General features: G+C 41.6%; 1 non-coding gene across 1 annotated transcript; it reads left to right on the top strand.

Annotated features, from left to right (window-relative positions):
• Positions 1-11629: 11629 nt before the first annotated feature.
• Positions 11630-11736, top strand: LOC120279712. Its single transcript, XR_005542017.1, has one exon. It is a non-coding gene; the product is annotated as a small nucleolar RNA R71 (small nucleolar RNA).
• Positions 11737-12133: the final 397 nt, after the last annotated feature.

Genomic DNA, 12133 nt, shown 5'->3' with positions numbered 1-12133 from the left:
ACAAAAAGTATTTGAGTAAGCAATTCAAGTTCCTTATAGAAATGATGTGGTAGTGAACGACAATGAAGAAGTTGGGCAAATTGAGTACATTGGTGCATAAAATGAAAAGGAAGAAGCTGAATACCATTTTCAGATTTTGGAGTGTGTGAATGAAGATTGTGCTTGTGAGTGAGAAAATTTTCAAGAGGATTTGCTAGTGTCATGTCCCTTTCAAGCTGAAAATACACAAGAAGATGTAAATACTAAGGTAATGGAACAAGCACCTCTCTTTGGGATTGATCAATTCATAAATTGCAAGAAAGAGATTTTGGGTTTGGAAGATGATGGGGGTAGGAGATTGAAGCCATCCAATGACCCCACCTGTGCTAAGCTCGTACAATTCCCAACCCAAATTGTTTCCTTGGAGGCCAAAGGTAAGATGGTTGGACTCTCCAACAAATATTCCACCCCGGCAAGTAAATTTTTTTGGTTTAAAGGAAGTAGCTTTGTAATGTCTAGTCGGGAGGAACATACTCTTTTCAAGCCTCCATAAAGTAAGGAAGAGTTACATCAAGCTAAGTGACGTAAAATAAGCGCTTCTTGGGAGGAAACCCAAGTTTATAATGTTTTTCTAGTTTCTAGTTAGTATTTGCATGAATAAGGATTTAAGTGTTGGTGTCTTGATTCTTAGATGCTTTTGATGTGATTTTCTTATGGACATTATGGTGTTATCATATGTCTAATCGTGTGTGGTGAAGAATCTTGGTCATTTGAGCATATTTTTCATGTTTTCTCTGGTTAAAATTGCATTGTTAGGCAGGCTCTGAGTGTATATTTGTGTTTAGGAATTTTCTGTAGAGGCTGTAAAGTTTTCTAAGTGTCTAGAGAAAACACACGCCCGTGTGGAATTTCGGTACGGGCGTGCATTTTCGTTCAGAGCTCATCCAGAGACGGCACAAGGGCATGAACTCGCCCCTTTGAGCGACCTTGTGATGGTCCATGCCCGTGTGGAATTTTCACACGGTTGTGGTTTTCCCTGCAGAGACTTAGAGATTTTTCCCGAGAAGACACAGGGGCGTGCATCTACCCCTGTGAATTACCCAATAAGGATCCATGCCCATGTGGAATTTCCGCACGGGCTTGTGAAACAGTTGGAGAATTTTCTCGGTTGGACAGAGAAGCCACAGCGGTGTGCGTCTGCCCTTGTGGGTCTCTCTTGTGGAGTCATATGGGCGTGGATAATTTCCACACGCTTGTGTGGATGTACAGAACTCAAAAGGTTTAATTTTCTCTTTATAAATTTATTTTACCTTTTCATCTTTTTACTCCCAAACATTCTGAGAACGCATCCTTGCACTCTCTCAACCTCTCACCGTTGTTTTAGAGGGTTGTTACTTGAGTTTTCCGGCCGTTTTGTTTTTCTATTCTTTCATTCTCATTTTGTCGGTAAGCTTCTCTTTCTCTTTCTTCACCAAATCTTCATTTAGTTTACAGCACCAGCATCATCTTCACCAGCAGTGATAACAAATGCACCAATAATTAACACCAACACTTGAGGCATCTTTACGTTCTTTGTTCTTCTTTTTGGTATTTTATTTTTGCATTTTATTTTGAACTTGTATACTCGGAAAGGATCTTCCTTCTGAGTTTATTTTTTATTTTTGTCTCAAGTTGTATTTCATTTCTCTATCTTCTATATACTCGAGTCATTTTTGATTATTTAGTTTCACTGAACCGCCTTGTGTATGCGTGCAGATGGTCTTGTCAGTATGGGAATTGAGAACTAGTTATGGACACGGTCAAGGTGTTTTACAATTGGCCGTGTGTACTTCACAACCCATTGGAACTTCACTCCAAAGGATTTAGCACCATCAAACGCACCAGTAGGAGTCAAGGGAGTATTGTTTCAATTGCCCACTCTCACATGTGTTTTAAATTGTATTACTTTTATTATTCTTGAATGCGTACATTGAGGGCAATGTACATCTTAAGTGTGGGGGGGAGTTCACATCACATGTCCTTTATATAAATTTTGATTGACATCCATGCTCACATAGCCAATGGTCGTTCACCTTAGATGCAATGCTTGTATTCTCGAGTTTAGGAGAAATTTTAACATTGAATATCTTCATGCTCTAGTTTTTGCTTGAATTTGTAGGAATTTTTGCCCGATTGAGACTTTATGCATGACTCACTCTTTAAACTCTTTTGGAAACTCATGTTTGATGCTAAAAAGGACAAGATATTGTTGTTTCTTTTTGTTATTTTGTGATTGTTAAATAAAAAAATAAAAAGAACAAAAAAATAGTTTTATTGTTTAGCTGAGCTTGTTGGGTGGAAAGAGCAACCACCTATGAAGTATGAAGCTACTCTCATAAGTCGGATACTAGTTATGCCCTAATGAGAGAAAAGAGCTATCTCATAGGGATGAGTCAAAGCTACCACTCCGGTAGAAAAAGAGCTACCACCTTGAAAAGTGTGAAAGCCACCTTAGCGGCCGCTTTGGAAAGGGCTACCTTAGAGGATGTGTGAAGCTACTACTATCTTTGAAATTTTTGTTACTGTTTGTACATAAATAAGTCCCTTGTACCAAGGACTTTGAGGAGTATACTTTGGGTTGTTTTGAGTGAGTTCACATACTTACACGATTTCGGGTTTGTTGTCCTTTTTTATTCAAGTTTTTAGCTAGAACATTTATTTTTCGTATTTAGTGTTGAAATCTCCCTTACTTTTAGAATGCACTCTTTGTATGCTTTGGTGAACCTAAGGCCAAAGCACTTCCAATATTTCCTTCATCTATAATTTAATGTTTTAATTTTTTTGCTTGAGGACAAGCAAAAGCTTAAGTGTGGGGAATTTGATAAGTGCTTGTGTGTTAAGAATGTGAGTATTATTTCCTTATGTTGAGCATGACTTTTATCAGGTTTAAGCGCTAATGTATGTGTATTTGTGTTCTTTTGCTCATGTAGGGTTGTGAAGCTATGTATTAAGAAAATAAGGCAAAAGTAGATCGTGAACGCACTATTTGGTGGAATCTTTGAAGCAACAAACGCGAAGACACAAGTGGGGTTCTAAGATATGTGAATGTGTGCCAACCTCCATGTATTCATGCCATTACAATGAGTTGGAGGGGCACGAAGGCAATCACATTTATGTATCCCAACTTGTGCAATGATAGCAAGATCTTAACCAATGAACCCGTTTATTGAAGAAGCGACGTGATCTACGGCATAAACGTGTGCACGTTTATGTTGCCTCACTGAAAAGTGGATTCGGGAGTGTTTTTAGTGGAGGTACTTGACACATCTGAATATGCGTGTGTGTACCACAAGTGCACGGGTGTCGAAGTAATAATTACCCGGTGAGTGGGTAGTCGAATCCACAGGGAACAGGGCTACTAGTACTAACGTCTTCTCTGCTTTCTAACCTAATGATAAATGGAAAAGTGTGGTGATCTAATGTGCGAAGAAATGAATACCGGAGATGAATATGCAAAGGGTTAAAATGGATGGAGATCTCAATCGACCAAAAAAGTGGGGTATTTGGGCAATGCTCCGCCTAGGATTCAGGTATTAGGTACCGAATAAGCAAAGTGTTTCTATGATGACTAAGTTAAGTCATGGAAATCCAAATATAAATATAATTGGATCCGGCCTCCCGATCACCGATACTAGTCCCTCAAGGTCCCGTGGAGAAATCGCTCAATCTCAACACCTCACACCACATATGACTCGCAAAAGCACTCTAGGGATTCCAAGAGTCGATCCGATTCCTAAAGATCGATCCAACCCTCATTCCCTGCGAAGGATCCTAACCCCCTACAAGGTACCAGCAGAGAAATCTCTCAATCTCACGCCTCACACCAAATATGGTTGCATAGAGCTTAAGGAACGGAGATAGAATACACTCAATCGGAAGGGAGAGGGGACACTCCACTATCTCATGACTCACCCTCTCAACCCTCTTTAACCTTGAAGTTCTAACTCTAATGGAGACCTCTCTCACATCAAAGTAATAAATCATGCAAATCCAATCAACCACAAGGGTTAATTAAACAAGCAAGCAATGAGAATACAAGATTAAAACTTAATCAAACTCGAATTAAATAGAAACACTAAGCAAATCCACAAAAGATGAGAATCCTAGGGTTCACAAGCCCAAATACCCTCTAGGGTTTTAGATCTCCATGGAGCAACATACCAAACACACCATCAATGAATGAAAGTACATTAAAACCATAGAAATAAACCCCCCTTATATATGAACTGATGGCCTTGATGGATAGCTTCGACGTCTTGAAGGACCCACTCCGAAGCTAGGGTCACCGGTGGCTTCCTTGATGCTATGACGGAGGAGGAATCGATCAAAGTTGGTGACGAAGTGCCTCCAAAGCCGCAAAGACCTCCTCTCCAAACCCTAGCCGTCTCACACCTCAAGAGTCGCACAAAATATGAGAAAGAATAGGGCAAAACGGCTATTTATAGGCCTTAGACCGCGTCTGTCATGTGCCCTCACACGCCCGTGTGGATTTTCCACACGCCCGCGCAAAAGAATAGAGCAAAACAGCTACAGTACTTTTCACAAAACGGGGTCCAAACACTCTTCTCTTGAGGCCACATGTCCGGGCACACGTACATATTGTAGCCTATAAAACTTTTCTTCATCAACGTATCTATGAGAGGTCTTGCAATCTTCACAAAGAGAAGGAATATGAAGATGTGGCTGCCTTTGTGCCCTTCCAACTAGTGAATTGACTTGAATCTTCTTGGAAGTTGGCACACATCTCCATGTTTATGAACTCCTCTCGTGTCTTGGTCCTTGAATTGAACAAGAACTCCCAACATTATGTCTTTATAGCCCATCTTTGCTTCCTTTTTACTCTTCAAGGCATTCACAACCTATATGCATAAAAGAACACCACATACACAATATGAGACATAAACCATGGTAAAAATGATGCTCAATGCATGTAAAACATATATAAAAATATGTCTACTCAAGCACTTATCAGTACTGTAGCAGGTAGTGTAACAATTCACTACAACAATTTACTGTAGTAGTTACTATTCATAGTCGCCCGAAAATAAAAAATCCAGAGAATTCACACGGCCGTGTGGAAATTCCATAGGGGCATGTGGAACATCGACAAGCCCGTGTGGATACCTGATTCAAGCCTATTTGAAGCCATTTTTCAGCCCGATTTCAGGATTCTTTTCTCATTCTTTCCCCAACTTGAGAGAGGGCTCGTGGCTAGGGTTTAGAGGGGTTTTAGCAAGGCTTTTGGAGTGGTTCTCAAGCTTCAACACCGCACTCCACTTGGAAGAAGGTTATTGGGGGAGCTTTCATCGGACTCGATTCGGGCGATGTGTGCCCTAGAGCTTACCAAAGGGACATTTGAAGAGGACAAGGCCACTCTACAAGACCATCGACATGATTACCGAGGAGGTTTTCTATGGATAACTTGTTTTTACATTCGATTTCATTGATTGTAACTAGCTCCATGGGGAGCTAAACCCCCTAGTGGGTACTTGGATTTGTGAACCCTAGGATGTATTTGTTTCATTAAACCTTGTTATTATGCTTTCATTAACTGATGTTTTATTTGAGTTCCAATCTTGAATGCTTGATTGATTGAATGCTCCCTTTAGAGTGACACTAGGGCTGAGTGTTCACCTTGGTAACCCATGTGAGTGAGTGACACACCACGAGAGTTAGACAAAAGCTAGATTGGAGAAGGTTGAGAGGGTGAGCCCGAGAGACAGCAGAGCGTCCCCTTTCTCCCCGGTGTTATTTATCCGACTTCTGTTTCCTCGAGTTCTTTGGGTCATAGTAGAGTGAATTGGCTATGGGATGACTTCCCACTAGGGCTTAGTTGCAGAGGCAACAGAGTGAAGCATTGAAGTGATTTTAGCACCTAGGGCTTAATTGTGACTAGGGACCTTCCACCTGGACCAAAAGGTTAGGTCTACATCTAGGAAGAGGATTTACCACTCGGAATCTCTACAACTCATTGTGATTCTATACGAGTGCGAGGTTGAGAGATTGTTCAATTTCTTCTCCAGGACATGTATAGAGTTAGGCATGGTTAACCTTGGATTTGGGACCATGTATTGAAGGATCTCCACGACTCATTAATGCATTAGTTAGAAAGCATAATAGAGCATTTTGCACTTGAAACGAGTGTCCTAGGTGGAACAATATCCATGTACCCCATTTACATCGATTGTTTTTTTCCTCTTAATTATTGTTCCTCTCTCTTATTTCTTTTATCTCTTTTTATATCAATCTCATTCAACATACCATCGATTTATTTTCATTATAGTTAGATAGCAATAGTTGTGTTTCTATTCACTATTCCCTCGTGGGATACGTATACCCACTCACCCGGGATTTATTACTTCGACAACCGTGCACTTGCGTGTTTATACGCATATTCGGTCGCAGGTTATAGATGGTACTTCTTCTTCTAGACCAAGCACCATTACTTCTTCATTCTCCACCTCTTGGTCTAACAACCCTTTGTACTGGGTCTCGATTCAACATTTCCTATACATATTAATTGATTAGTTCATCAGTAGTGTCAAGAAAATATAAAGTATCATCAAAGTCAAGAGGCGGTATGTGAGCTTGTCATCTCCAACCCTTATTGTCAACTCCCCACTGTCCATGTCGATCAATGCCTTGGGCATGCACAAGAATGGCCACCCAAGTGTGAAAGGAACATCTGCCTCCTCATCGACATCGAACACTACAAAGTCTACAGGAAATATGAACTTGTCGACCTTGGCAAGCACGTCTTCAATGATGCCCCTCGGATGTCTGACCGTTTGGTCCGCCAATTACAAAGTTATCCGAGTGGGCCTAGGCTCTCCCAAGCCTAGCTTCTGAAAGAAAGAGTATGGTATGATGTTGATACTAGCTCCTAAGTCTGCCAATGCCATCTTGACAAGGTCCCCTTGCTTATATCCCGCAAGTGCACGGGTTTGTCGAAGTAATAATCACGGGTGAGCGGGGTCGAATCCACAGGGAGTAGGGAGTAAAGACACTTAATTCGATTCTTAGCTATGTGGAGTATCAACAATGATAAGTGTGATAATGATTCAATTCTCGTGAATTAAAAAGCAACAAGAGAGAGCAAAAAGTAAGGGAGGAGTCAAGGCAATCGATAAAGATGGGGTACTCGGATAATCCTTCACGTAGGATACTCGTTTCAAGTGCAAGAACCCTCTATTATGCTTCCTAATCGATGCAATGTTGAGTCGTGGAAATCCTTACATACATAGTCCCAAATCCAAGGTTAACTATGCCTAACTCTATACATGTCCCGGAGGAGAAATCGAGCAATCTCAACACCTCGCACTCGCATAGAGTTGCAATGAGCTCTAGGGATTCCAAGTGATAAATCTCTTCCTAGATTTAGACCTAACACTTTGGTCCAGGCGGAAGGTCCCTAGCCACAATTAAGCCCTAGACACTAAGATCACCTCAACGCTTCACTCCATTGCATGCGCAACTAGGCCCCAGCGAAGGTTCATCCCTTAGACCATTCACTCTATTATGGCCGCAAAGAACTCGAAGAACGGAGGTAGAATCTATCACATCAAAGGGAAAAGGGGACGCTCTTGTACCTCTCGACTCACCCTCTCAACCCTGTCCAACCTAGCTTTGTCTAACCCTCGTGGTGTGTCACTCACTCACAAGGTTACCAACAAGAACTCTCAACCCTAGTGTCACTCTAGGGGAAATGTTCATACAATCAAGCATTCAAGGTTGGAACTCACAATAAACATCAATTTATTTGAAGCATAATAAAAAAGTTCAATGAAACGAATACATCCTAGGGTTCACAATCACCCAAGTACCCACTAGGGGTTTAGCTCTCCATGGAGCTAAGTACAATCAAAGAAATTGAATGTAAAAGCAATGAATCCATAAAGAAACCCCCTCGATGGTCGTGTCGATGGTCTTGTGGAAAGTCCTCTACTCGTCGTCCAAGGATTCCTTTGTCCGGTATAGGATACGCCTCGATCGAAGCTCGCCTACCAACCTTCTTCCTAATGGAATCATGATGTCGGAGCCATAGAACCTCTCCAAAACTTTGGCCAATACCCCTCGAAACCCTAGCCGAAGCCCTCTCGCAAGTTGGGGAAAAGATGGGAGAAAAGAATACCAAAAATCGGGGCTGAATCGGCTTTAAATAGGGTCGGATCGAGCAACTCCATGGGCGTGATCGATACACGCCTCGTGCGGAATTTCCACATGGGCGTGGATAATTTCCACACGCCTGTGGATTCTCTCGCTTTCTCCGGGTTTCTGGCTCAGCTGAATCAAAGTACTACTACAAGATTTCTTGCTACATGTTTCGCTACATGCCTTTCGACCGAATAACTTCCCAATTTCATATTTTCATCGGGGTAAAGCAAACGGGCACACGTTCACGTCGTGAATCACTTGCTTCTTCAATGATATATATGTTGGTGGAGCTCCTGTTCTTATATTCATAAGATGGAATGCTCGAGTGTGACTGCCTTTATGCCCCTCCAAATGGATGTACTCACTCGAATGCAAGGAGGTTGGCACACACTGTAGCATCTCACACCTGTCCTATGTCTTCGCGTTTGAACCTTAGCAAGATCTTCTCCAAAATAGGTGCATTATGATCCACATTGGCCTATTTCCTTCATACTCAGCCTCACAACCATACCTGCATAAAAGTAACATAAAAACACACATATTAATGTAAAAACCTGAGAAAAGTAATTCTCAACATAAGGAAAGAATGTTTCGCATTCATATCACACAAGCACTTATCACATCTCTTTACCCAAGTTGCCAATGTTGCGTGGGATAATTGACAACGCCCCTTGCATATGTCCCGCAAGTGCATGGATTTGTCGAAGTAATAAAATCTCAGATGAGTGGGGTATCGTATCCACAGGGAGTAGGGAATAAAACACTTAATTTTTTCTTAACTAAGTGAAAGATGAATAGTGATATGTGTGATAAGATGTGAAATAACAAAAGTAAAAGAACAAGAAATAGAGCACAAGTAAAGGAGAAGGTAAGGAAATCGATATAAATGGGGTACCCAAATATTGTTCCGCCTAGGACAATCGTTTCAAGTGCAAGAACCCTCTATTATATTTTCTGACTGATGCAATAATGATTTGTGGAGATCCTTAAATACATAGTCCCAAATCTAAGGTCATCCAAACCTAACTCTATACATGTCCCGGAGGAGAAATTGAATAACCTCTCAACCTCGCAATTGTATAGAATTGCAATGAGTTATAGGGATTCCAAGTGATAAATCCTCTTCCAAGATGTAGACCTAACCCTTTAGTCCGGGTGGAAGGTCCCTAGCAACAATTAAGCCCTAGGTGCTAAAATTACTTCAATGCTTCACTCCGTTGCATCCGCAACTAAGCCTAGCGGAAGGTCATCCTTTAGCCCATTCACTCTACTATGACCGCAAAGAACTTGAGGAAATAGAGGTAGAATAAATCACACCGGAGGGAAAACGGGATGCTCCTCTATCTCTCTACTCACCCTTTCAACCCTCTCCAATCTATCTTTGTCTAACTCTCGTGGAGTGTCACTCACTCACAAGGGTTACCAACAAGAACTCTCAACCCTAGTGTCACTCTAAGGGAGTATTCATACAATCAAGCATTCAAGATTGGAACTCAAATAAAACATCAATTAATTGAAGGCATAATAAAGAGGTTCAATGAAACTAATAAATCCTAGGGTTCACAAATACCCAAGTACCCACTAGGGGATTTAGCTCTCCATGGAGCTAATTACAATCAATGAAATCAAATGTAAAAGCAAAGAATCCATAGAAAACCCCATCGGTAGTCGTAGCGATGGTCTTGTGGAGAGTCCTCTACTCTTCCAAGGGTCCCTTTGCCGGCCTAGGATACACCTCGCCGGATCGGTGCCGATGAAAGCTCTCCCACTAACCTTCTTCCAAACAGAGCGCAATGTCGGAGCCGTAGAACCTCTCCTAATCACTATCCATTACCTCTAAAAACCCTAGCCGCCGCCCTCTCTCAAGTTGGGGAAAAGATGGAGAAAAAAATGATGAAATCACCTTTTAAATGGTAGGAATTGGGAGTCCACACGCCCCTATGGGCGCTCTTTTGGATTTTTCACATGGGCGTGTGGAATTAACGCAAGCCCATGTAGATTTTCTATTTTCATCTTTCTTCGGCCGACTGTGAACAGTACTTGCTATAGTGTTTTGCTACATTATTTGTTACCTTGCCCTGCTAAAGTACCGGTCTGAAAAACTCCTGAATCCATGCTTTCATTGAGCTGACGTAAACGGGCATTTACGATCCACATTAGCTTCTTTCTCTAATATTCAACCTCACAACTCTATCTGCATGAAAGTAACATAAATACACACATATTAGCATTAAAACATGATAAAAGTAATGCTCATCATAAGGAAAGAACACTTCGCATTCTTATCGCACAAGCACTTATCAATAATGAAGCTTCCTTGGTCTTTCTTCTTGTTCGGCATATTCTTTTGCAACACTGCCAAACAGGAGGCATCTAAGATCACCGATGCACTCTCTTCCAATTTCCTCTCATTGGCCAAAAGATCTTTCAAGAACTTAGCATACCGAGGTATTTGAGACAATGCCTCTACAAAAGGAATTTTGATGTGTAATTGCTTAAATAGACCTAAAAACATCTTGTATTGCTCGTCATTTTGGTCATTCTTCAATCTTGAAGTGTAAGGAATTCTTGGTTTGTAAGGTGGAGATGCCACCTCCTTTTCTTTGTTAACTCTTTCCTCAACCTCCACAACCTCTGGTGCTTCAACATTGGTCTTCTCACTAGGAAGTTTGCCCTCCACCTCATGACCACTTCTCAAAGTGATCGCCTTTACATGTTCACATGGGTTGGTTTCAGTATTACTAGGCAAACTACCTTGTGGCCTCTCCGATAGAGACTTCGCAATTTGTCCCTCTTGGTTTTCTAGATTATGCAGTGAAGCGGTGTGGTTGCGAAGTGTTGCCTCAACCGATTAGAACCATTTATCAGATGATTGCACAAAACGGGTCAAGGCTTTCTCTAAATCAGTCATCTGGGTCTCCAAACCTGACACTCTATTCTCTATGTTCGGGGCTTGTTGTTGAAAACCCGGGGTGTTATGGCTTTTTGCTGCCCTTGGGTACTCTATGAGAAATTGGGGTGGTTCCTCCACCCTTGGTTGTAGGTGTTGCTATATTCATTGCCTTGGTTTCTCATTGCATTACCCACAAAGTCAACTTGCTCAATAGATGAAATACCACCAACGGCTATCTGGCAATCGGATGGGGCATGTCCTCTCCCGCATCCATCATAATTCATTACCGCCGCCAATGTAGGAGAAATCAGAGTGTCTAACTTCTTACTCAATACCTCCACTTGAGCCGTCAATGATGTAACCGCATCAATTTCATGTAGTCCGGCCACTTTCTTCCTTTCCTTTTCATTCCATTGGTAACTATTCATGGCAATTTCTTTAACTAATTGTCGGGCTTCATTGGGGTTCTTATTCCCCATTGTAACTCCTATGGCAGCATCTAAAAGATATATTGTACTTGGATTCAATCCATTGTAAAAGGTCTGAATGATCACCCACTAAGGGAATCCGTGTTGTGGACACTTCCGCAAAAGGTCTTTGAAACGCTCCCATGTCTCAAACAAGTACTCAAGCTCCATCTGAACAAACAACGAAATCTCATTGTGAAGCTTTGCCGACTTTCCCGGAGGGAGGTACCTAGCCATGAAAGCTTTGACCTTCTCATTCCAAGTCGTGATGGATGCTCACAGTAAAGAATGTAACCACTGTTTTGATATTCCTTTTAGAGAAAATGGGAAAGCCCTCAATCTAATAGCATCATCCGTAACACTATTGATCTTCAGCATGTCACAAACTTCCAAGAAGTTTTGAATGTGATTGTTTGGATCCTCATGGGCCAAACCATTGAACTGCGTTGATTGTTGTATCATCTGGATGAATGATGGCTTCAGCTCAAAGTTTGGAGCTGTAATCAGTGGTCGCACAAAACTAGATTGTGTCCCCAATACTGAAGGTCTAGCGTAATCAGAAAGTATTCTCTGTTGCTCATTCTGTTCTGCCATGTTTTCT

This window comes from Dioscorea cayenensis, chromosome 16, assembly GCF_009730915.1.
Source record: "Dioscorea cayenensis subsp. rotundata cultivar TDr96_F1 chromosome 16, TDr96_F1_v2_PseudoChromosome.rev07_lg8_w22 25.fasta, whole genome shotgun sequence".
In the NCBI taxonomy this organism is placed as follows: Eukaryota; Viridiplantae; Streptophyta; class Magnoliopsida; order Dioscoreales; family Dioscoreaceae; genus Dioscorea; species Dioscorea cayenensis.
The sequence above is the reverse complement of the archived record's forward strand: the minus strand, read 5'-3'. Positions and strand labels throughout refer to the sequence as shown.